Here is a 26,983-nt window from a genome sequence, read left to right on the forward strand (position 1 = left end):
GCACCAGAATATATAGCCAATAGAAGGCAAATTAAGGCTTTCAGGGAAAAGGAATGAGGTCAATAAGGGTACAATTCTACTTTAATTCAATTTAACTGATATCTTTCAAGTGCTTGCTGGGTACGAGGCAGTGGAGTAGGTGTTTGGGATACACCAGTCAAAACCAACAAAAATCACTACTTTCATGCAGATAATGTTCCAGGGGAGGGAGACAGACTATAAATATGAGTAAAGTATATAATTTATCAGAAGGTGGCAAATATTACAGAGAGAAAGAAATCAGGAAAGGGAACTAGGAAGTGTGGGAAGGGTTGGATTTTCAGAAGGGTGGTCAGTGAAGGTCTTAGAGAGAAAGTGACTTTTTTTTTTTTTTGAGACAGGGTCTTGCTCTGTCTCCTGAGCTAGAGTGTAGTGGCATTGTCACACCTCACTGAAACCTCAAACTCCTGGGCTCAAGTGATCCTCCTGCCTCAGCCTCCTAAGTAGCTGGGACTAGAGGTACGCACCATCATGCCAGGCTAATTTTTGTATTTTTTTGTAGAGATGAAGTCTTGCTCTTGCTCAGGCTAGTCTCAAATTCCTGACCTCAATCGACCCTCCTGCCTTGGCTTCCCAAAGTGCTAGGATTACAGGTGTGAGCCACCACGCCTGGCCAGAAGGTAACATTTGAACAAAGACCTGAAGGAAGTGAGAAAGCAAGTCGTGTGGATTTGCAGGGGAAGAGTGTCTCAGAGAAAGGAAATAGCAAGTGCAAAGGTCCTGAGGCAGGAACATACAATGTTGTGCTGGCAGACTCCTAAGGAGGCCAGAATGGCTGGAGTGGACTAGGATGGGGGAGAGAGGAACCAGAAGGGAATGAGATCAGAGAAGTCATCATTGAGTGACTGCATGAAACACGGAGTCACTGAAGGGTTTTGAGTCAAAAGGATTCAAAGGAGCAAAATGACCCAACTTATATTTTATTGAAAATAGACTGTAGGGGGCAGAGGTGAAAGCAAAGAGGTCAATTGACTTAGTTAAAATACTTCAAATCTCCTCTTTGCATAGGTTTAATGAATATGAGCCAGATATTAATGATAGACAAGAGTTTAAAATTAAATGCAAACACACTGAAGTTATAACTACACAAAGCTAAAACTAGCTGGAAGAGAGAATTCAATTAAAAAAATCAATTAATTTCCACAGCATCAAATGGTAAGCTAGAATATGTTTTTAACTGAGGTTATGAACATATGGTAAAAAAAAAAATAACCATTAAGGTTTAGGAACTTCAAGCATCTATTGCTAAGGAATAGATTAAAAATTTCCCATCTTAACATTGGATTGTGGAATTAAGCAAGTGCCTATTATGATGTTGAGATGGTCTTCTTAGGTCCCCTTCAGCCCTTTGCTTCTCGGGAGGTGGAAGTTGGAGAAACGTGAACAGTTAAGAAGAAAGCATATCACCGAGAAAATTGATGGGACCCATAATTTGGATTAATTGTAAGTGTTTTTATTTTCAAACTTAAAACATATGAATGATGGGAACATACAAAAAGCTGGGTCTTCTCTAGGGAATAAAGAAAATGGAGAAATAAAGACATCAATGAAAGGTAAATTTAGCCTTATATTCTACCTTCCTGGCAGTTGTAACGATTAGGCTATGAAACAGCTCTTTCCCCTATCTTTTGAACTCTTCAGGCTTCGAACAAATTAGGGCTGAAAAATTGTCAAAATTCACAGGGTGACCATTCAGAAAGTCACTTCCCTCTCTGAAGTAGGTTACTACACTCACCTAGGGAAATTTATAATGAATTATAGTTAGGTAGCTAATTAAAAAGTGAATTATCAACTATATTAAAATACACTAGAAAGATGTGGATTCATTCATTCTTTCATTTTGGAAATCCACCTTTTCTTTAAAAAAATCCTCACTGGGAAATTCCATGTTTAATATGTAAGTCTTCTTTTTGCTTCTTACATCAATTTTATAGAAGCAAGTCTAAGATTTTTGTTTATTGAGGCAATGGATGTAATTTGAGCTTTCTCTGTCAGTGAAAAGTACCTAACATCATAGTTTTTCTTCACAATGAGAACAGAAAGCCATGCTATCAATCCCGAGGCAATGCAAGGTCCCCAGAATTACTTCTGAGTCAAAGAAATAATAATGATGAAAATAATAACTGCTACCATTTATTCCCTGCTAATATAGGCCAATGTTTTACAGCTCATTTAATTCTCCCAAGAACCCTATGAGGTAATTTTACGCCCATTAAACAGATGAGAGAACTGAGCTCAGACAAGTTAGGTAAATGATCAAAGGTCACACAGCTTGAAGGTTACAAAGCTGAAATGCAGCCTTAGCTCTGTTTGACCTCAAAACTCTTGCGTTAAGCAAGATTTTTCCCTCCTTAAAATAGTTTAACATTAAGTCAGAACTATTTTGTTGTATTCAACTAGTTTTGAAATTGATAACATTCATGTACCATACAACCAGTTAATCAAGAGCTTATATTAACCAGAAGACCATATTTCTTAGCCACTTGCCCAAACATCAGTTTATTTTATAAAGTAAAGCATGATCATTAGGAGACCTCTGATGCATTATTAACAGCAGATGTTAAAAAGTAACAGTCACCTGGTACTGTAAGTTACTTTTTATATGTTTTCCCCTGTTTTCATCTAATTTCTGAGAAGATACACATTAAATGATGGCCCATGAACTTTGGTACAATTCTATCCATGGGCCTGCTGGACTAGTCAGGTATTAAGTGGGTCATTCTACTCCTAAAGGCACCTATAAATTGGCCACTTCAAGTAGATGACTTGGCAGACAGGCATGACTAACGGTGCTGGGTTGGGCTTATTGAGTTACCGCACTTAATACTGATACCGTGTGGGTGATTTGGAGTTGCTTCTCAAATAAATAATGACAACAATAACAACATAACTATACTAATATTTTTTGAGGGGCTATTGTGTATCAGGCACTGTGCTCATTACATATATTACTTCACTCTACTCCAGGGTTTCTCAACCTTGATACAATTGACCTTTTGGGCCAGATGACTCTTGTTGGGGGGGGCTGTCCTGTGCATCTAAGGATGCTTACTTAGCAGCATCCCTGATCATTACTCACTAGATACCTGTAGCACACCCACCCCCTCCAACTGTGACAGCCAAAACTATCTCCAGTCATTACCAAATGTTTCCTGGTGGGCAAAATCACCCCCTGTAGGGAACCTCTGTTTTACTTCCTCAACAACTGGAGGAGGTTGGCATTATAGACTAATCTTACTGATGAGGAAACTGTGGCTCTAAGAGGTTTAAGTAGAATGCCTAAGGTCTCACAGATAGTTAAGTTACAGAGCTTGAATGCATGTAGAATGCCTCACTCTTGAAGACTCACACTGCAGTTGAAATTCACATGTGAATTTCATCTGCCCTCTCTCCCCTTCCCTCTGTCTTCACTCTTATATCTCATCATGGGATGTAATAGTGGGAGGCAAAGGGGTGCACATGACATACTGCACAAAACTTTTATTGTACCATGGTCTTTTATGCGACTGATTAATTCCATTTTAATTGGAATTCTGAAAACTAATGAAAAAAAATTACAAGTGTTAGAGGGTCTATTCTCAGCGTTCTTGAATCTGTCTGATTTAATTCTAACCAATTAGCATGCTATTATGGAGGAATATTATGTTGAGAATCAATACTATGCTAAACACTAATATTTTATTCAGTATTAAAAATTTATACAAACGGTAATACAAGTGCTTTATCCCTACTTTCTCTAAATGAGAAGAAATGCTTCCTTAGGGCGATTCCAGTGAAGATGATATCTTCTTCGGAGACTATTGTTATTATGCTTTACACAGATCATTGCTTAAATGAATCAATAAGATTTAATTGAATGAGATTTGTTTATTTTATTATAAGATGTATGAGTTTTCAGGGTATCAAAAATTGTTTTTCTTTTTATACCTATAGTATAATCCCATTTTAAGATGATAACAAATGTACCTTATTGTCCAATACTACACTGTAAAAAGAACAAAGTAACTGTCATACTTATCCTGATTTTAGGATATAATTTCTTTTCTTTTTTTATTTCCTAACCACTAGACAATATGGGAGATATCATTTCTTTCTTTCTTTTTTTCTTTTTTCCATTTCTATACTCTGCCCTTTTTTGATTCAGATATAATCTTCGGCTGGAATTTGAAATTAAATGTATCCAGATTGTGCATTTTATGTCTTACTTGCAAAGAGGAATACACCTAGATATATTCTAATACCTAGATAAACTTGAACCTAGATAAACATTTGATAACCACCTAAAGATAGGTTAGTTAGGCATGATTTCAAAACTGGATTTCAAATCTGCTTTCTAAATTGTGCCTCTATGTATATTTCCCAGTGTCTGGCCTTGCCACACTCTTTGTCTTTAGACCCCTGGGCCCACTGCAGGGATCCCGTGGAGCTTCCTGGCCCCTCCCTCCTCCTGGCCTGTCCCTGTTCCTTCTACCTCCTAAGGTCAGTATCTTTTTCATGCTTCAAAGCTAGGCTAGCTCTGAAAGATTTCCATAGTTTGGATCTAATGAAGACATTTACAATTTGTACCACTTATGTACTTTAACTCCCAACTTCCATCAGTCAAATATTTGAAAACTACCTGAAAACTAACTGTACCTTCAAAAACATTCCTGACTTTGTGGATTATCATATTCTGTTCCTCCGTATTAGAATTAGAAGTTTTGCTCCATATTTTTGTGCCATTTGGGTAGGCAAAGATCAATCAGTTAATGTGCATGAAGCTTAAAAAGGTTGCTTGTAATTCTAAAGGCATATTAGAAGTTAAAAACTGACATGCAAAACCAAAGTAAAAAAGAAATCATCAACTAAATTAAGCTAACTGAAACGTTAGAGATTGGAGGTATGTTCAGCATAATAATCACTATTACAAATAGGAAAATTTAAACTAAAAATATAACATTTAATGGGTTGACTTTTCTGAAATATTGATAGGATTTCATTAATAAGTGTTTTATGCATATGGCTATTCTGAACCTTCCTTTAAAAATGAAAGACTAATGCCTTAATGAGAGGTATTATTATGTGAACATATTTGAATCTGGCTTATGAAAAATAGGACTTGAGAATTTGAAATGTGTGCATAAAATGCAAATAGATTTAATTAACTGAAAACCCATAAGACAGAACTTCTTCAAATAAGCAATTACTTTGGGGACTAATAGTGTAAATAGCATCCTGATTCATTAGCACAACTACCCATACGAGGGAAGGATCAGCAAATTTTATTCTTTAAGTTATTTATGCACACATGGTAATATCTCATTAATTTGGGGCTTCGATAAATTTAAAATCTTTTGATAATTTGTTCATGAGCTGGGCTGACGTTTACCTTTGCTTTGCAAATACTTTATTTATAGGTAGATAATATATGGTGTTTAAAACATTTATTTTCAGTCTTATGTACACTTTTTAGACACAGAATAAATAATTTTCAAGGAACCTCAGGCACTTTACAAGCTCCTACATACATCCAATCTATATGCTAATAACAAAATGTTCATATGATTTATTATAACAGGTCTCCTTAAGGACTTCTACTCTGTAAATGTTTTGTTGAAGTTACTATTTGTAGTTAAAGGTAATAAAAGCCACGTTTGTTTAAAAGTTATCTATAATTCAGCCTTCTCACAAATTCAGATACACCCACCACCCTAATTCATTGGAATAAATGAAATTTTGTAATATTCATACCTATACACAGAAAGAGTTTTTCTTTTAAATACCCATTAGAACATAAAAACATATAAAGAAAAATAAAATACATTGAAGTCTGAAAATAATTAACAATGTTATGGGTGGACAAAGGAGAGAGTAAACTGTCCACTTCAAATCATTTTAAGTCCTTTAGGCACAATACCCTGGGGAAAAAATTGAATAATGTGGCCCTTTCTTCAAAAGTTGATTTTGCTCACTTTGTTCTAATTATGTGCAGAGTGATAGTAAGATTTTCCAATTAAAGACAGTCAGTGCCCAGGCCAAAATAGGTGGATGCTTCAAGCTGGGGCATGTGGGAAGAAGAAATACTACTACACAGCAATCTGGCCATTTCTAAATCTTCCTTGCATGTGGCCATGACTTTTCAGAGCCCACATGTCAATTTTCTGCACAAAATGCTACTCATGAAAGAATTTTAAATGTGTATAAAATGGGTGGAAGAGTTATGTTATTTTAATGATCAAAATTCATATGTAGATCCAAATGACTCAAATTCTAAACTAGATAAAACATATTCAACTAGAATTTATAAAACCCACAACTGAACTAAATCATGGAATATTCCTATTTTTTTATGAAACATTCTGAAGACAAATCGGGATATTATTCATAAGTCATGCCATCTTCACACAAGAAGCATTTCCATTTCTTTGTTAAATATTGTAAGAAAATTATAAAGAAAGGAAAGCCAATTCTGTTACCCAGCTTAGTAGCTACTCACCATACGAAGGGGGAAAATAAGCTTCAATTCCATTTTCATGACTTAATCAAGAATGCTTGATGAAGAGCCCTCTTTCATGTGCTGCTTGATTGTTACAAAACCTAGGAAGGGGATATAAGCACAGAACAGGTCATTGTCGGGAAGAAAACTGCTCAAACAATATTAGTTTCTCAGGTCAGTGATTATTTCTCATCAGAATGAGAGCTATTCCAGCCAACCACAAGCCATTTACAAATCTCCCACTTGCCCACAAAAGTTAGAACAAGGAAGACTGAAATGAGTGCTGCCTTTGGAGACAGAAGGCCTGGGGTTGAATCTCACAGGATTTGTCTGAGCGAACTTGGAAGTCCTTAACTTCACCAAGGCTCACTTTCCTCCTCTCTCAGTAATAATGCCAGCTATTCAGGAGGATTGTTCTGATCATCAATGAAATGATGTGTGGAAAGACATTTAGTTAACAGTAAAAGTATTTATTTATTCCCTGACTCTTTACCTTAAGGATTTGAGGTGGCTTCCAAAACAATATTAATTAAATATAAATAAAAATAAGAAAATAGGGTTAACAGTAAAAAAAAAGGAGGAAATATTTATATAAATATATATATACACACATATAAAACCTATATTGGTCAACACAGTTGAAGTGATTAAAGTTATACTTTGGATTTGAATTTCTTGGTAATTTAGGTGAAAAACCCCTAAAATTTAGGAAAAAATACATTGTTTCCTCCAACAAAACCAAGTATTTTACCCTGTTGATATAAAATTCATAAAGAAATTTTTCATGTAAAACCTACTCTAGGGACATTGAGATACAATGGACTATTTTGTGAGTAAGACTAACAACCTAATATGAAAACTGAGGGGCAAAACAGTACTTTTACTTGGAGCTAGTTATTCTTTCTATGAAGACTGCATTATTCCTTGATTGAATAAGTTGAAGACAAAGCTGAAGCTTGAATCAGGAAAATCCTAAATATAAACCCAATTAATAAATGCTCCGGCTTTCCTCCCTTCCTGTGCCTCCCTGACACATGCACAGGCGCTTCTCCACCCAAGCCATTTTCTCCAGGCCAGTCGCTGCTCATCAGGGACAGGGGGCAGAGCTGCAAAGATGAGGTGTGGGCCAGATGTGAAACCGTCCTGACAGCTGTACAACCCTTTTCCTGGGGCCATTCCACGAGCAAAGGAAGAGAAAGGAAAGAGTTACAACCAAGTGATTTTATCACTGAAACAAATCTCAGCATGAGGCTTCTTTCTTGAAATCCACGTCTTTTTCTTGGCTTCCATGAAACTTCACTTCTCATCCCAGGAAACTCCCCTGAAATTTCCACTTCTGGCTTCTCTTCTTCTGCCTTCCCTTCAATATGGGCCTTCCACAAGGTTCTCCACTTGGCAGCAATTTCATTCCCAACCACAGCTTAAATTAATTCCTTTTGGATGATTTTCTGGACTAGGGCCTCATCCCCATCCTCTCCTGAGTTTACTTTTCTTTTCATACCTAAAATCAGTGGCATCATCATTCTCCCTGGCTCAATGCTTGGTGTCATCTTCATTCTCCCACTCCCCTCAACACAGGCATCCAACCGATTACGGCCACTTTGCACACAAAAACCCCTATTTCCCATGTACATGTTCAAGGCCAGCCTCACCATTCAGAAACTCATCCACCACTCCCATTTAGGCAATGACTCCCATCTAATGCCCTCCTGCTTCTAATCTCCATAATTTCCCAGCTTTCCTAGTGATCTCAGTCTTTTTTCCCGAAACTCATCCTTCTGTCCTTGCTTGAAAACTTCTAACAGCTCTCCAATAGATCCTTACAGGATCAAGTTCAAAACTTTTCAGCAGAGCTTTCCAAGATCTGAGATCAATACATTTACCACTTTCTACATAACCTCTCTAGTCATACTAAACCATCTGCCCTGTCACTCCCGGCAAAGTAGTTTCCTGCCTCCCTGGCCTTCGTTAGTAGCTATCTGCTGTCTGAAATACTTATCTTTTAACGTCCAGTTTAAATACCACCTCCCCCAGGGATCCTGAATCCTTGAGTAAGAATTCATCACACCTTCCTCTGCAAACCAAGGATCTTTAACTATGCCGTTACTATGAAAATCACATTTCTAGTACTCTAGCTTTATTTTGAAGAGCAATACATACAGCAGTACCCTTGCTTTCAGAACATTTATAATCTAGCTAGGGAATCCCTGCTTTTATTTACATTTCTAACTCCCATGGGACAATATTAAAAACTTAAGTACTATGGGTGCTGTATAAATAATAGGAGATAAGATGATTTTTAAAAGTCAAATAGCACCATGAAAGGCTCTGAACATTGGGCTAAAAACACCATTTTAGAAAATATTTTCTGAATCATAAGTGACAATATCAAGATTGTCCAAATTTGGAAGACAAAAAAAAAAAAAATGAAGGGAGAGAGGTTGATTGAGGAAAAAAAAAGTACAGGTGGACATGTGATTTTTTCAACACAAATCTGTTTGACCATTTTATAAAAACCAAGTAAGTGTTCTCATCTGAGGAAAAATGTTGCATTTGTTTTAATGAATCAGATAATAAAAAGCATTTGAGATTATCACATGAATATATATTACGACATAAATTTATGTTATGATAGATTTTCTATGAAGGGTGGAAAATGCCTTCCTGGTGCCTACCCTAATGTCTGGTACATATACGATGGCTTAATATGTGCTGAAGGAATAAATGCTAACTCAACCACTTATCCCTCTCCAGCTGCTCCCCAATTTCTCACTTCCTCTTCATGGTTGAACTACTGCAAATAATCACCGATGCTTGTCTTTCTTCTCTTACCTCCCAATGGCAGCTCGCACCACTTCAATCTGACCTCTGCTTTACCACCTCCCCCACTGTGCTGAGATAGTGACTTCCACCCTGCCTCTCCTCTGAGTGGGTTCAAACTTCTGTGTTGCAGCAGGAGCCAGGAGGGAAATTGAGGTTGCAGCTCACTGCACAGAAGTCACTGAACATGTGCTCTGCTGTGACATCTCAGGCTCCTTCCTCCACACAGCAATGCCAGCTGGTGGGACAGGCGAGCCAGCATTGCTTCATCAACCTTTTGTTTTTTCACCCCGGCCACAAGAGCACCATTGACTGGAGGAAGCAGCAGGGATGTGCTCATAAAATTGGAACGGGGTTCCAATTTTCTCTCAAACTCAGACCCCCAACCTCAGACTGTTCTATGCTCAAAATCCACCCTAGTTGCACTCCCTTTCCCATGGTCACTAACATGTCACAGTGACTTTCCTCTGTATCATGCCTGTGCCCCAAGTATTTTTTTTAAGATAGATAAAGAAACATGAACATGTAAAATATTCTCAAGCAGGCAGGACTACAGACAGAACCAGTTACAACTTTATTTCCCATACATATCACTTAGCAATTTCTCTTTATTTTAATTCAAAACCACTTGTCTCCTGATCAGTGTTCTCCATCCTTGCTCAATCAAACAAACATTTCTCAGTCTCCTCATTCAACTCAGCTGGGTGACCACACACACCTTCCTGAACCCTTGGCTCCTCTGCCCCCCTATGTCTCAGAAATCTCTGGGTTTCACTAATCCTTCTTTCATCCTCTGTGGGCTCATCCTTCACTACTGGGTCATTATGGGTTTGATTTTCTCAAGACTTAGGTCCCTGTATTCTTTTCTTCTGCTTACTTCATAATCTTACTCTAAACAATCATCTCCATCTCCAAACCTGTCAATGTGAAGACAAGTCATAAGTTTATATCCCAACATCAGTCCTCTTTGACAAGCTCCACACCCATAATCCCATGTCTACTTGCCCTCTCCTGTGATGTACCAAGACGTCTCAAACTTGACATGTCCAACACTGAACATAGCATCTGCCTTCACAAACACATGCCTCTTCCGGTGTTCCCTGACACTTACCCGTGGGCTCTGCAGAAATATTGCAGAAGATGGCCTGTCAGTTTTGCCTCCTATATATATCTCTTAAATCCATTTACTTTTTAGAAATCACTAACACCTCATCCTTCCTCCCCTTGGCGCAGTTACCACTATCACTTTGCTGAAATGTCCAACTGGTTGACATAACTTTTGCTCCACTTTGCTCCACATTGTAGCCAGAAATATTTTTTCAAGATGTAAAACTGATGTTGTAACTGACTACATCCCCCCCAAAAAACTCCACAAAAACAAAAATCCCCACCCTTCTCACTAGTCCTAGGATAAAGGTGTATCCTTTGATATGGCTAAAAAGGCTTTCATGGTGACGGCCTCTGATTACAGCTCCTGACTCAAAAAGTTCATTCTCTCTCTTCGTGCTCCAGCCACTACGGCCTTCCTGCAGTCTCTCACATTGCCCATGCTCTCTCCTGCTAGGGGGCTCTCCCATGTATCCTGCCTTTTGTCTGTGCTCCAGGTCTAGTTGACACCTATGCATCATTTAGATCTCATTTTCTAGAACCTTGCCTTGTATCTCTCTTTTGTAGCACTTAGAACAGTTTCCATTTCATACTTATTTCTATCCTTCTTTTACTGTGTGTCTTTCCCACTAGGCCACAGGCCAAATGCAGGCAGGGAATATCTGTTGCACTTCATTGCATCCTAACAGTGTCTGACACATAGTAGGTCATCAACAAAGACAACTTCACTGAAAGTATGAGTGTTTGGAATGAGTATGAAAATAAACACAGATTTAAGTTCAGTGAGAAAAATGTACCCATAGCTTACAGTTTTAAAATCCTAAAGATAAGCACAGAGTTGGGATCAGTCACAAGAACACTGACTTCAGAAATTAAAGTAGGAGGGTTTCCTTTCTCATTCAGATTCAGTAGTGGGTGGATGGGAATGATAGCGATTTTTAAATGAAAAATTTCACCTTGGCAGAAGCCATTGGTTTTATCATATAAAAGATATGCTAAGATATGAAGGTAGTACTTTCCAACCCTATTCTCGCCGTTTTTGCCACTGTGTATATTGAGCAAAAGCCACTGAAAAGGGAGGAAGGGAGGCCTAGGACCAGAGACATGCTGGGGAGGCAAGGAGAGATGAGATTTCAAAAACGTTTAAGTCTCCGGATTATGGATATTTTTCTGGGTATGCCTTTTTATATCCTAGCTTCTAAAATCCATGTCATCAAATGCAATATAATTGTCTCTGCTTCCATATGGGGACAGAATTCTAGCAACTGTATCAGGATCTCAATAAATAGGCAAAACTAAAATGTTGCATAAGTTGTTTTCCCTCAGTTACATTCTAAATACAGCCCCCCAAGCCCCCCCAAATCATAAAACACAAATTTTGTAAATTAGAATAGTATCAGTTATGAATGCACTTTTGTAATTATGAGTAAAAACATTCCACATTGAAATAAGAAATGCCATCTGATTTCGATTTAACACAAAGGAGAAGAAACACATTCCATTTAAGAATGACAAATAAAGCTGTCAATGTGATCCATTTATAGCCCCTCAGAGAATGCCACAAATCCACATAATGCTCTGAGAAGCTAGTTATTGTATTTGCTCTCTCAAAGAAAGAAGGCGTAGAAGTCCCGGATGGATTTCTATCCAAGGAAACCAAGGTTAGCTGGCATCACTTGCGTTAGTCAATGTCCTGGCATGCCCCTTTAAGGGGAGGATGACAGCTTCAGGCATTTTATTAAAGAATGTGTAACAATGGAAAGGGTGGGCTCATGGAGAGGGGGTGAGGCAGAAATAGGGACTGTAAAGAAAGGAGAAGCCCTGTTGTCTTCATTGCCCCCTTCATCCCCCCCTTACTGGTTTAATGAGGCATCTTTCCAAAGGTCTACTGCTGACAAAAATTACGATAAGCCATAAAATCTTAATTATAAACACCCAAAGTGCTAGTCATTTTTGAGCATTTTTTTAATGGGTTATTTCAGGCTCAGATACAAGGGCACATGCCAAAAACAAAACACTGGAAATATCTCTTTATTCCTTATTGTTATACTCAAGCCTCCTTCTTTTAAGAAAGTTTTCTATTAAATATATATGCATATATTCATGTATGAGTATATATAAAATATGACCCTCTGAAAGGCATAACTGATTTTTTTTTTCTCCTTTGCATTGGCTGCTAGAAAACTGAGAACAAAATTTGTTACTATCTTCTAGCAAGAGTGTTGAATTTCATGGCATAAATTCTGAGTATGAATCTCTCTCCTGGCCCTATCTTATGTTTTTAGCCTTATTTTTTCCTTTGACTCATTTTTTCCTTACCTATTTGGAATATATTTTATATTGCTGTACAGTATACATTTTTATTAGCCTTTCTCTGTAAGCCTTAAATCCTTTCCAGGGTATAAATAAAATATATAACATTTATAAATAGTCATTTTTTTTCTTATGGAGCATTGCAAAATTTTCCAAAGGCAACATATAATTGATTACCATAAAAGTATTAATGTTAAGATACTAGCATTCATAATAATTATTTTTTGTGATACTCAGCTCAATAGTCCAATTAGATTTTCTAAATATTTATACATACATTTTCAGAGCTGAGATTCTTAGCTTGAGATCCATGAACTCAAATTATATGCAAAAAATTGTGCATGTAAATTTTTATTAAGGAAGAGTTTCAAAATTTTAATTCTGAAAGATGAATGTGATCCAAAAGATTAGAAATTACTGCTTTGCAGTAGAATAACCCTGAAAGGATAGATCTTGGTCTTTATTCATTCAATGAATTGACACAATATTTGTTGAATACCTCCTAAGTGCCAGGCACTGTAGTAGATACTGGGAAAACAACAGTAAACATGTAGGCTTGACCTCTGACCTTTGAGTGCTGCTAACCCAGTGGGGATGAGGGTAGATGATAAAAAATCATGAGAGAATCAGATGGTAATATACCATAATAAGTAAAACAAAGGGACGCAATAGAAGGTGAGTGCGATTAGGTGGTTAGGGAAGACCTCTCTGAGGAGGTGACATCTCAGCTGGGCCAAGCAAGATCTTAGGGAAGAACATTCCAGACAGAGGGAACAGCTAATGCAAAGACCCTAAGGGAGATACAGGCTTGTTAAAATCCACACCTCTTCTAAAAAATGTAATGGTAGATCTCCAAATTCACATTTTCAACACTTCAGTCTTGAAATATCTACGTGATCTTTTCCTTTTTTTCCTTTTCTTTTTTTTTAAAGTTAGATTTTCTAATGTGAGGGAAAGGTATACTCAGGAAAAAAATGCAATGCATTTTATGATATATTGAATTCATTCCATCTATTTTTGAGTCTACTATCTTTAACACACTGTGAGAGACACTCCCAAGGTGCTTAGTACAGACCAAATAAAAAATAACTGCCATCCATGTAACCATAATGTACCTTAAACCAATCCCATATTGTTCTGTATCATAGGTCTATGAGCCAAGTCAATTCTAGGGTTCACATGCTTTAATGCACAGTTTGAAACCCAAAGCTCTTTAGAAACGCACCAATCACCTTGTTAAAGTTGAACTCGGATGAGTAGGAAAAAGGAACACATAATGAAAATTGGGACTAAAAATTATTTGAAATAGGAACATTGTACTCTATGGCTTGGAAAACTCTGTAAACAGCCCTGGCTGCATAAATCAATAAATTAAGATGTGACTAAAGATCATAAATAGCTCCTGTATTATTAGATGATTTCCTGAACTAAATTCTATACTAGTATATTAAAGAAATAATATTCCAATAAGATGACTAGGACGCTGAGATCACAGAATTCTATGCTGGGAAATTCTTACTTGCTGGGAAGTGCTTACTGTGTACCTGGCACCTCACTGAGGACTCTATGCACTGTACCTTTTGAGGTAGGGACCATTATCAGTTCTATTGTACTAATAGGGAGACATTGAGGTTTAGAAAAGCACAGTGACTGGCCTGAGTCACAAAGCTAGATGGAGGAGCCACCAGGGGGTGGAACCTAAGCAGTCTGACTCCAGAGCACCCAAGATACCATCTCCAACCCTATCATCTACTCCAAGGAAGCCTAGCTGCTTTGCGCATTACCTCTGATACACTCATCACTCCATGCTGTTTTAAAAGGCTGTGGGAAACAACAATCATATGCTAATTAATTTAAATATTAGCTCCCCCCAAGAGATGGCAAATTTGCCATTACAAGTAATAAATACAATTAAATAAAAGTTGACTTGGCTTTGGATCAGAGGAAATTATTTGGATTATCCATAATATTCTCTCTTAGGAGAAATAATGAAGGATTGAATATACTTATTTTAAAATTCTCTTAAAAGTACAAACATTATTTTGCTGACTTGTTCCTGCCCTCATTGTTTTTGTTATTGAAATTTCAACTCGGAGAAGGGAGATTTTCAAGCTATATCCAAATCTAGAAACCAAACAATTTTCCTCTTTTTTTCACTTCCCCAAAATATTTCATGCAGGTTGCTGGGAGACTAATCCCCCTGGAATAATAATAGGGGCACCAGTAGCATATCATAATATTTAGGTGCCATTAATTGAATATTTATGCAGTATCACACACTGTGCAAAGCACTGTACAACTTCATTTTATCCTCACAACAATCCCATTAGTAGTTTCTATTATTATTCCCGATTCACAGCTCTCGGGAAGAGACAAGGGCTCACAGAAGTTGCCCACCTGTCAACGGCCTCCCAGTCATAAATGGCAGAACTTGCACCAGGCTAAATGACTCTGGGGCTTGGGCCCCCCAACAATTTCCCCGTACTATTTCCCTTTGTTTGATCATGTTCTCTCCCCTAAGCGACACATCAGTGAGGGCGCTCTATTTCCCAACATGGGCAGTCTAAACCATTTAGAATTTAAGGCTTTCCATCCAGACTTTTTTTTTAACCTGCCTTCAAGACCTAAGAGCAGAGGGAACCTGCCTTCTCTCAAAGCTTCAGATGTCACCCCACCCCCACACTCCAGCTAAATTCTACTGCTCTTAAAGGGCCACTTCAAATCCACTTTTTCAAGCCACCTTGAAGACCTCTCTAGCCCAGAATAAGTGACCTGAAGAGTCTGCCTCTGCTGTCTACCACTGCAGATGACCCTGGTGTCCCCAAGAGCTTTGACAACCTGGAGCCGCAGCAATGGTATGAGCGTTCTGTTGGAATGTGGACATTTTTCTCAGGAGTATGTACAAAGCTTTTATTCCTTTCTTAAAGCTTAACAACCGCTCAGCATCCCCCAGTCCCGGAAACTAATGACATTAAATGCAAATGTTCTCTGAGCAGTATTGCCAGATTTAGCAAATAAAAATATTATATGGGACATACTTATACTAAAACATGACTTACTGTGTATCTGAAATTCAAATTTAACCAGGCATCCTGTACTTGATCTGCACACTTGTCCTGAATATTTCATGGATATTAACCTCATCTCTCAACTATGCTGAATGTAAGCATCTGAGGGGAAAGGGACTTTATTATTTCTTCACGGAACTTAACAGTCAACTCATTGCTAATTACTGATTTATTTTTGTGGTTCATCAGAAACATTTTGGAATACTCTTGATTTGTAGCCAATATCAAATCTAGTAGCTATATCATAATTACATATATATCATAATCATACATACACATATATATATGTATGGCTTTTGCTATCATGAAACAGATGCCCATTATACCTAGCAAACCAATTTTGATCATTTCTGCTATTTACTGGATTCAAACACATTGAACTCCTCCCCAAAATATCATTGTTTTTAAAAAAATCTTCTCAGGAGAATCTGGGAAAATTAAAAACACACAAAAATTATTACTGGACCTCAAAGTGAGGTCTTCAGACCATTTGATTGAAAAATCACTAAAGGTATTGTTAAAAATACAGTCGTCTGGCTGCAATCTCAGACCTATTAATTCAGAACTGTGCAGAAGGCCTCCAAGCAATCTGTGATTTTAAAAAGCCTTCCAGATGATTTTTATGCCCTCTAAAGTTTAAGAACTGCTTGTTTATGAGATGTAATACTCTAGCAAGGATTGCTCTCTATGTTAGAGAAGAAAAGTTATCATTTTAGTCCTTAAAGATAAGCCACCAACATTTTGGAGTTCAAAGTATCAATCATCTTTTAAATGTGTCTTGAATCTGTCACACTAATGTTAAATGCTCAGCACTGTAAATTTTCCATTTGGAGCTTCCAAGCATTTAAAGAGAATTGGTAAACTAATGATAGGTATTAAAAGGCTGCTTGATGGATCATTAAAATAGTAAATGAGTGACTGAAGTTTACAGAGGCCAGAAGAAATTTTAAAAATAGGCTATCCATAGTAGGATGTTTTAATGCTGCTTCCCAGGATTTGTCTGGGCAACCTAAGGCTCTCGGAATTTCTGAAAGAAAGCATCATTTTCTAAAGCTCCCTACCTGTGTTTATCAGTTGGACCTCAAGATTTTTGATCTCTTGGTGAAAAGAATGCCAGTTTGTAATTCATAGTTTGTAAGTTCTACACTTCAGTTTCCTCATCAATAAAACAATTGCCAGATCCACATTACTATTATCATTCTGAGGTTCAGTTTTCTCTGCTCTAAAATAGGGGGCTGAAATATATGCAGTGTGTCCATTTGGTCTATGTGTCTGTTATCTCTGTTACTATATTTGGACCTCCATTCATAATTTAGCCTCACTCTCTCTAATAGTGTAAGATCGATGATGCTTCATTGAGGTTATCCCCAGGAAGGGACACTACATTAGCCATTCACACATATCTTTTCAAAATATTATTATTATTCATTCATTCAAATAAACTTATTGATCAGTAGCTATGTGCCATTTGTCACCACACTAGGCCCTAGGAATACAATAATGAAAAAGTCAGACAAAAAGGGCTCTGGCCTTATGCAGTCTACATTCTGATGGGGAAGAAGATAAAAATAATGACCATATATAAACCGAGATGAAAGTAAAATAACTTCAGTTTGTGATCAGGGCTGTGAAGGATCCCTAAGGGCTGAGACAGAGAATAACAGAAGGGTGTCCAGGAAAAGTCTTTTGGAAGAAGTCCAATTTACTTAGATCTGAAGGAAGAAAAAAAGATAAAGGCGGGGTGGGGGATATGGGGGCGGAGAAAGGGGCAGAAAGATCATAGTCTGGAATCCCGTGGGAGAAGTTGCTTATATGCTTGGCAACCAAAATCCTGGAACAGTTTCTTCTATCTCTGAGATATAATTTAATCCAAAACTAGAGAAAGGAAACCAGAGGCCCAGAGGGTTTAAGGGACTTATCCAAGGTCAAATAGCCAGTTAGTTAATGGGAGAACTCTTCCATGCTTCAGTCCACAATGTGAACTCTTCTTAGTCAGAGATTACAATGCAGCAGGAAGTGCCAGACTATCTTGGTTCAAATCTTGGCTCTTTCACTCTTAAACTGCTCCTCCTTGGGCATGAGAGCTTCTTTGAGCCTCAGTTTCCTCTTGAGTGAAACGCAGGCAACGTCTACTGCATAAAATTATTACAGGGATGTAATGAGATATTGTGCCTGATATGTCTTAGCTGCTCGATAAATGCAAGCTCTTTTATTTTTCAGCTCGTGCCCTTTCACCCACAGCAACCTGTTGGAGAGTCCAAAGTAGGGCAGAAGTTAAGCTACTTGGCTAAAGGAGGAGTGGTGGTACAGGAAACATTCTGGAATATTGGGCTGGAGCCTATTTAGCAGCTATCTGTCTGAGAGTGGAGGGGATACAAAGAAAAGGCCACTGATGTGGGAAGGTGTCAAGGAAAAACATCTCCAATTTCACGGTTTTGATCACAGTTTAATCTGCTAGTGGTGAATCTAGAGTTGTCTTCAGAAAACAAAAAAAAGATCATTCATATCAGTATTTATACTTGAAATTCGCATATAAGAAACAGGTTTTACCCTAGGATGCCAGTAAACAGAAGAATGAGACACATTAAGAACATGCTAAGAGAAAAATGTTAACATGTCACTCAATCAACTGGGAACAAACCAATTATCTGCAGGATATTAAAATGATAGCTAGTGTTAAGGATGCTTAGAAACCAAGCCCATGGTATTGGAAGAATCAATAATTTATCTAAGTAACAAGGAAGACTTTTTTCATCATCTATGAATGAAACCACAGATTGAACTTCAGCCTTAAAATACCAAGAGGCATATTTTGTGGATTAAAGAGGACAGCTATGAGGCTGTCCCACAAAATCTGCATGTTCTCCCTGTAGGCTTACCCAAAATGTTAGGGAAAGTTATTGTCCAGACACATATGAACCTGGGCTGAATATTTCTTAGTTTCAGAAGTTTACTTGGTCCCTTTTCCCCCAACCATAAGGTAAATGCCATTCCATATATAGCTTTTTGAAATGCTGCTTTCTTTATGATTCTCTACCGATGCTGCCTTATGGGAGAAATTTTATTTGAAAGTTTCATAGGATGTGAATTGAACTCATTATTTTGCTCCAAACTCATTGTTTAATTGACAGGAAACATGCATCTAAATCATCTTGTATGCATGGCAGAAGCAGCTACATAAATTTAACAATGGGTGGATTATTACTATTTAGCATATTTATGGAATTTTAGATTCAGGAAGCATTTTACAAATCTTTTATTAGTTAATCCTTACACTTCCAGAGTGAGTCTGACAGGTGGTAAACAATGCTTTGGGTTTTAAAATTGCCAATATGTGCAAACTTTAATGGGGTAAAAAAAAATCTCCAGCATTCCTCCTTGTTCCCAAATGTGCCTAGGGCACATTTTTGATGCTTTTTTTCTTTCTCACCAGAGACCAAGGCTAGATGCCCAGGAAGCAGAGTGGCATACACCTGAAACACCAGTGATAAAAAAGGAATATACTGGGTTCTGTTCCAGGTCAGGTGACCAACATCAGGGGACACTTCACCAACAGCAAGATGCTGTGACAGAATTCTCTACACAGATACCTCCCAGTAATCCACATAAAAAGGAACATAAAGAAGCAGTCAATTGTCCTAAAACTATATAGTAAACTTAGTTTTAAATTCTAACAATGTCACACCTGCTGCACTATTTGAATGACATCACCAGTTATCACTTCTCTTAAAATACATGCATATATATTAAAAAATAAACCTCAGTTCAAACTAAGAGAGTTTATATCTCCATTTTTTTTTTTTTTGAAAATTCACAAGTTTAAAAAACCAAGCTCCCTTGAATACCAATTCCAACTTTTTAGGAGTCCTCCAGTCTTCCCCTCCTCCAGACAGCACAAGGTGTTGGAGAGCAGGGCAAAGAAAGCTCCAATGAATGTCAGTCTAATTCTGGACCCAAACCTTTTTACAGCCCAGGACTTTCAGAAAGCACAAACCAAGAAAAAGCAACCCCGCATCACCTGAGGGCCAGACAGGAGGAGCCGCAGATGCTGTGCCTACTTCCAGAAGACCCCAGTGTTGTCACGTCCAGCCCAGATTCTTCTCTCTCCTGACTGACAGTGACTTTATCCCTCTAATCCCTCTGGCCACCGCCGCCTCCGTGTGTGTGTGTGTGTGTGTGTGTGTGTGTGTGTGTGTGTGGAACCGTTTGCCAGGAGGGGTGCTGACAACACCCCAAGTGTCCTGGAAGCAAGCACCCTCTGGCGCCCGGTGCTTTGCCGGAGCTGCTGGGCAGCTGTCCGGAGGTCAGCATGAGGTAACCAGGTCATTGCCCCTCTTCAGGGGTGCAAAGAGATGCTTCAGAGCCTTGAGTCCCCCCGGGTCTGAGGGGAGAGACCCGCAGAGAGACCCGTGACCCCGCCCACCGCGCCCCGCCCCCACCGCGCCCGCGCTACCTTGGCTCGCCGGGCCGGGCGGCCGCTCTCCGTCCTGCGGGCGGCCGAGGCTGGCGCCCGGGCTTAGTAAAGCCGAGGGGACAGCAGCCGACAGCGCCCCGCCGACCTCACCCTCTCCCATTCGGCCACCACCCCAGACAGCTGTCCCCGCCTGCCACCTCGCTCCTGTCCTGGCCGCCGCCGCCGCCCTGAGGGGGCGGGGGCCGGGCTGTGGGTCCCTCCCAGTCCCTGAGGCCCGCGGGACAGTCATCCGGGAGGGGCCCGGGCCGCCCGGCCGCCCCCGAGCGGTCGGCACCGAGCGCGGGCCCCTCTCCCGGCCCCGCGAGCCCGGGCCCCGCCCTGCCCCGCCACCCGCCTCTGGGACGCGCGGGGGCGCCTCCTACCAGTGGAGGCCGAGTCTGAGGAAAGTTTCTGGCCGTGTCAGGGGTCAGCCTGGCCTGGTAGGGGCGTCCTGTAGCCCCGAGATGGGACTCAAGCGAGTCCATCTGCGGGTTCTGCTGACATCACCACCCTCACATCGCTTGGTGTCGTCTCAAGTAGTTTACACACGGGCTCCATCACTGCCGCCGCCTTCTGCACGTTCGCCCCTCAGAGCCCCAGGTTAGTGACATTTCAGCGAAAGAGTTTGAGGAACTTAATTTTAAAATTAAACAATTAGTATTGCACAGCTGCACATTTATATGTTAGCTCCGCACCAAGCTCTGAGTATGGTCACCTCTGAGCGCTCCAGACCTTCCAGTGACCGAGAATATTTAGGCCGCGCGCTACGTGCGCCGCCTCATCTCCAGAACGTTCGGGCTTTTTACTCTTATTTTTCATTTCCCGTGTGGCGTGAAGGAGGGGTGAAAATAGGATGCAACAAGATCAACTGGAAGAGCTTTTAACGGGGGGCATAAAAGTTTATGGGAGAGGCAGTCTGCAATCATTGAAAATAAGATTAGAAATTTATCTGTAGACCTCACTTCAGTTTTACTGTTTCTGCTTGATCTTGAATAATGAAGAGCTAGAGGTATCTATTAGTATTTTTTTTAGCAGAAATAATGCTTTTCTAAGAATTATTAAGTAGAGTAAATGAGTAATATAGTTATGATGTCAGATGGGGTAAAACTCTATTGACATAAGAATGAAGTGAATTAAACGGGCTGACAGTGGGAGACCCACTTCTCTGGCGTAGTAAAATTGGTTTTGTCTTAAGAGTTTAAATAATACAAGCTAGATAACATAGAATCTTTATAGTCCTAACTGCCATTTAATGAAATTATTTCCTTTTCAATATCTGTATTTCCTTCAGCGATTTCTGTTTCTAATAAGATATAATTTCAAGATTGCTCAAAGCTTCAGCATCCATTCTTTCTTTAAAGTATGTAGTGGGTGCTCAGCAAGTGGCTGGCAGTGGCCTTGGTGCAGTAATATGAAGGTGAACCAGATAGACAAAGTCCTGCCTTCCAGGAACTAACGTTCTGACAGGGGAGAGATACTGCTAAATAGACAAGTGCAAAGATAGCTAAGTGTACCTGTAAGAAGTTGTATGTAGAAGTATGGAGTGCTAGGAGAGCACACCCTCCAAGTGGTTTGACTTTTAGATTCCTTTTTTGGCTTGAACCGTACAATTATTTTAAGGCTGCCATTTTTTTTTTGTTATCCTTTCATTCATATTCTACATCCAATCCATTAGGAAATCATGATGGCTTTATCATCTTTAGAAGATATTCCAAATCCAACCTCCATCACTACCACTCTTTTCCAAATTAGCATTTTTCACTTGGATTTGTGAAAAAGCCTCCAAACATGTCTTCCTGCTCTCAGTCTTGCCTCTATGGTCTATTATCCATATAGCATTTAGGGTGACCCTTTGACATATATAATATAGTTATATATATGTGTATGTGTGTGTATATATGCATATATACACACACATACATACTCATGTCAGTCCTCTGCTTGCATGCAGAACTGTCTAGTGGCTTCTCATTGCTCTCAGAGTATGAAACAACCTTGACCCTGACCTCCAAGGCCTTGCCTACTTGCCACCTCACCTGTCTTACTTCCTTCTCTACCACTGTCACCTTTCTAACCCTGCCACAGCCTCTCTGGCCTTTCTGCACCTCTTTCAACATCATTCTCCTGCCTCTTGGCCTTTGAGCCAGGACTCAGCAGCTTGCTCCTCAGTTACATCAGATATCTACTCCTATGTTCTCCATCAGAGAGGCAGTCCCTGACCACCCATTCTAAAATGGTCCCTGTCTCAACTGCCCTCACTCTATCTCCTTAATTTACTTTAATTTCCTTTTAATACATACATGCATGTGCATGCGTGCACATACCTACACACACACACACACACACACACACACACATTTATTGTCTCCTATTTTCCCTTTACAATGAGAACAGCAACTTGGTTATAGTGCCAGGCACATAGAAGGCACTCAATAAATATTCATTGAGAGAAAGTGTATAAATTATGCTAGAGACTGTATGTTTGTTTTCCCCTAAGATTCATATGTTGAAACTCTAACCCCCAAATATGACTGTATTTGGAAATAATGCCTTTACAGAAGTAATGTCAATGAGTTTGTAAGGGTAGGACTCTGACCCAATATTACTGTCCTTATAAGAAGAGACCCCAGAGAGCTTCCTTGCTCTCTCCATATGCAATATATCGAGGAAAAGCCATGTAAGATGAGAAGGTGGCCATCTGCAAGCCAAGAAGAGAGCCCTTACCAGGCAGCAACTCAGCTGGCACCTTGACCTTAGACTTTCCAACCTCCGTAACTGTGAGAAATAAATTTCTGTTGTGTAAGCCACCCAGTCTATGATATTTTGTTATGTCAGCCCAAGCAGACTGAGACAAATGACAAAGGATACAGTGTAACAGAAACAAGGAGTTTAGATACAATCTACACTCGCACAGTACCACTAATCATTTCAAGATGACTAATGCAATTGAATGATGTAATTGTGTGACCTTTAATCAATAAACAACCTTTGCAGCACCTCCCAGAATAATTAAGGCTTAAAGAGTAATCTTATCTTAACCTGAGAAGAGAATAAGTATTCAGGATGAACAAATACCTTTTACAACTTTTTTGGTGGTGGGTTTTGTGTTTTTTTTTTTTTGAAGTCATAAGTGGTTGAAGCTCAGAGGGGAAAGAGTGATCCGGTCCCTAAATGCCCCTACCCCAAATGGTGCCCATGAAGGAAAAGGAATCTCTCTTTGATATTTGTTTATTTTACAATTAATAAAGGGGGAGAAGAGACCTTATAGATTGTTTTATTTTTCTCCTCAGGGTCTTAGAAATTAATTCACCACTAAGCCTCTGCCAGCTACTGTTTTCCCAATTAGAAATTTAGACCTCACAAAAAAATATTATTTTGGTAAGATGGTCCTAATGAAAAAAATAGTCATAAAAATACCAGCAAGACATAGGCAGGCAGACTACTTTAAACTAGTTGCTGGGGATTACTGGTTACTACTTAGCAATAACATCTGATGGTTTGGTAGAAAATTTTTAAGGAGAATGATGGACATCTAATTTCCTGAGGTACTTAAAATAGGACTAAATAAAAAAGTGAAGAGTGTAGAGATAATCTAGTTCCCAGATGGCCTTTCCATAGTTACAGCTTTTATTGTTCTCAAAGTGTGTGTGTTCTTTATTCTTTTATGAAAAAATAAAGATTTTCTTTTTCCCAGGGGCATGAAGTTACCCTGCAGTTTGGTTGTTAAAATACACTGAATATTTTTTCTTTGTTACTTCTAGGACATTCATATTTTTTCTGGAAGTCATCTTAGTTACTATGTTTTTTCTCTAAATTTGAATTTCTGGCTCTACACTCCAGATTTTAAGCTTTTTAGCTATATTTCTTATGATATTCCTGATAAGCTAGTTAATATGAGATTTTATGCCATAGATTAGAGAAAAAATCGCTAAGATTTAGTTATAACTTGTATCTCTAACTTTGATACATTTTTCCCCTCTAACCTTGGAAGCTGCTATAGGGTGAGACATTTCTGAAAGAAATTTGGAAATTTATTTGTAGTTCCTACAAAGAACTTGTAAATTCTGTAACCAAATTCCCATGGATTGTGCAAAAGATTCATTTCATTTTCTTATTAGCGAAGTCTCAGAGTTTGAAAAATTTGTATTTTTATAGTGCTATGCCTGCTGGGTTTTATTACAAAAGAAAACATTGAATGGTAAAATGACATCTTCATAAAGTCTGTCCAGATGGATTTTGTACATGTGGGCACCATATTTTCCCTTCCATAAAAGAAGATAAGTCTTTGATTATAAGGACTCTGTCTGTTTTGCTTTCTCAATATGCAGTGCCTAATAAATTATTTTATGATTGTAATGTATTCATTTTCCACCTATCACATGCTTTGTGAGTAGAAACTCCAGACCTTGGAATTTATTGCAGGGGTTATCTCGAATTCTGAAACCACAACGCTAGAGTGCCAATATGAGAGTGCGTATTTGACCTTGGGAGGATATCTAAGCCAGGAGAGATGACACCCAGAAATATTTTTAAATATTATTAAATTAAAATCTGATCCAGCATCTCCCACATACTCCATTGTTTCCTGAGATAGAACTGGTTGCTAAGGGTGCAGAAAATCTGTTTCCTTTTAGCCTTCTTGTGCTTTGGCCTTTTTACCTTATGTATGCATATCTTTCTAGCCCCACTCTCCATATTCATTATTAAGTGATGCATTATCTGTGCTGTAAAAAGTGATGTTATAATCATGCCACCTCCCTCCTTAAAATGTGGCTCCCATTGCAGCTAGAATTAAATTCTCTTAGCATAGGTGACAAGGCCCTGTAGGACTGGCTTTGTCTACCTCTCTTATCCCTTCTGCAAATCTCCTTCCCCTGAGTCACTAAGCTCAGTAACACTAGACAGCTTTCTATTTCTTGAAGACAGCATGCTCATTCCTGACCCTGCACCTCTGAACTTGTACTTCCCTCAGTCTGGAATGTTCAGAGACCAGATTTTCAAATGACTGACTCCTTTCCTCCTCATCCATTTAAATTTGCCATGCACCCCTCTAGTCCCCCCTTATCACTTTAATCTGTTTTCTTTCCTTCACAGCACTTACACCACTTTTAAAAATGATATTTTGAAAAACAAATTCCAGACAGTGGAGCAACATGGCTGACTAGAAACAATGGTTGCTAGATCGTCTCAGCAAGAAGGAAAAGTTTTAGATGAAAAAAAAAATAGCTCATGTGTAATTCTAAGGTAAAAGTACCAGAACCTACTGGAGATTCCAGAGGAAGAAATTGCAGAGCAGAACAAGAAGGAGCAAGATATCAACCCCCGAAAAACCTGGAGTCCCATGGAAAGGGTAGGTGGGAGTTTTATTTCTCTTCCCCTCACACCTCTAGTAGTCCGTAGGCTCTTGAGCTGTTGGATAACTTTACCTTCAAGAACCCAAAAGCTGCTGCCACCAGTGAACTGGAAGCTTCTTGAAAAGCACCAGGCTGCCAGCCCCCTTGGGTCTCTCCCCGTCTCCACAGACCTGAGCCAAGGCAGCAGACACCATACTGCTTCTCCACCCACTGTGTGCCTTTGTCCTCCCCAGGGAGCTTCAGCCCTTCAGTTTTTGTGTCACTGGTTCCCACACAAATATTTTCCAACTCTTTATATATGAGAAAATATCCTTATATATAAACAGAAAAAAAGATATTATTTATTTGTTTACATGTGTATGACATGATCTCTATTAGCATGCAATAGCCATGAAATTAGGGACCCTGTCTATATTGTTCACATTTGTACAATTGTTATTTAGCACAGAGCTTAGAACAAAGTAGATGCTTGGTAAATATTTTAATGAAAGTATGGATGCAGTGATGGTATAAGTAGTAGTTAAAAATATTTAATTGAGATCTGTGATCAAATCCTGGTTCTCAAGTTTCTTGGTTGCTTCAGTCACTATAAGGTGATAAAATTACTGATCAGTCAGGCCTGTTATGGATATTAGTTGAAGTGATGCATATTAAGTGCCTAGCACATGGCTAACGTATAGCAAATGCTCACTAAATAGTAGCTATAATAGTTTTTTTCTCAAACAGGAAGGGAACAGGATGGTCTAGAGGCCATGTACATTCGGACTCCGGGGATATGCTAGGGGTCAAAAACCAGGAAACAAATGTTTTGATCAAGTTCAAAAGTGCAAACATCCAAAGTTCAGAATTTGAGTAAAGCAAGTGAGAGCAAGAAGCAAAGAAGAAGCAAAGGGAGAAGGCTTAAGATAATTGCTACCAGTGGGATTGAAGTGACCTGAGCTCATTTTTATTGGCAGAGTTGCACATGCATAACCCTATTTGGCTTAAAACCCCCAAAGCAAGGCTGGAAACCAATTATAGCTAAAACTTACATTACTTTGTTGGTTAATTCTTGAAACTATTTTAGATATTATATATATCTTGTTCTAAATAATTAAGAAGAGCCTAGTTTGATTATTCTGTGATATAAACTATCATCTTTTATCTGTATTATCCTTCTTAATTTCATACTAAAACTTGAGGACTAGATAAACTTTATTTGATCACTTGATGGTAGTTGGTTCCAAGTTAATATAGGCAGAGTACTTAGGGGACTAGCAAATAATGGGCAAATAAAAGCCCTTTTGAAAACAGTTTAATCTTTGAGGGCTTAAAAATAGGAAAGAGAAACAAAGAACAAGTGTAATTATGGGGA

General features: G+C 38.8%; 1 long non-coding RNA gene across 2 annotated transcripts in view; it reads right to left on the minus strand.

Moving 5' to 3' along the window:
* Nucleotides 1-20,487, minus strand: part of LOC123649774 — a 41,684-nt gene extending 21,197 nt beyond the window's left edge. The window contains exons 1-2 of one of the 2 annotated variants that reach the window (XR_006739131.1): nucleotides 20,276-20,487; nucleotides 6,515-6,615 (exon numbers count right to left, since the gene is read on the minus strand). This is a non-coding gene — a long non-coding RNA (uncharacterized LOC123649774). Of the gene's footprint in view, nucleotides 1-6,514; nucleotides 6,616-19,840; nucleotides 19,975-20,275 lie in introns of those variants that run through there. The other variant, XR_006739132.1, reaches the window with a different exon arrangement.
* Nucleotides 20,488-26,983: the final 6,496 nt, after the last annotated feature.

This window comes from Lemur catta, chromosome 14 (genome assembly GCF_020740605.2).
Source record: "Lemur catta isolate mLemCat1 chromosome 14, mLemCat1.pri, whole genome shotgun sequence".
In the NCBI taxonomy this organism is placed as follows: domain Eukaryota; kingdom Metazoa; phylum Chordata; class Mammalia; order Primates; family Lemuridae; genus Lemur; species Lemur catta.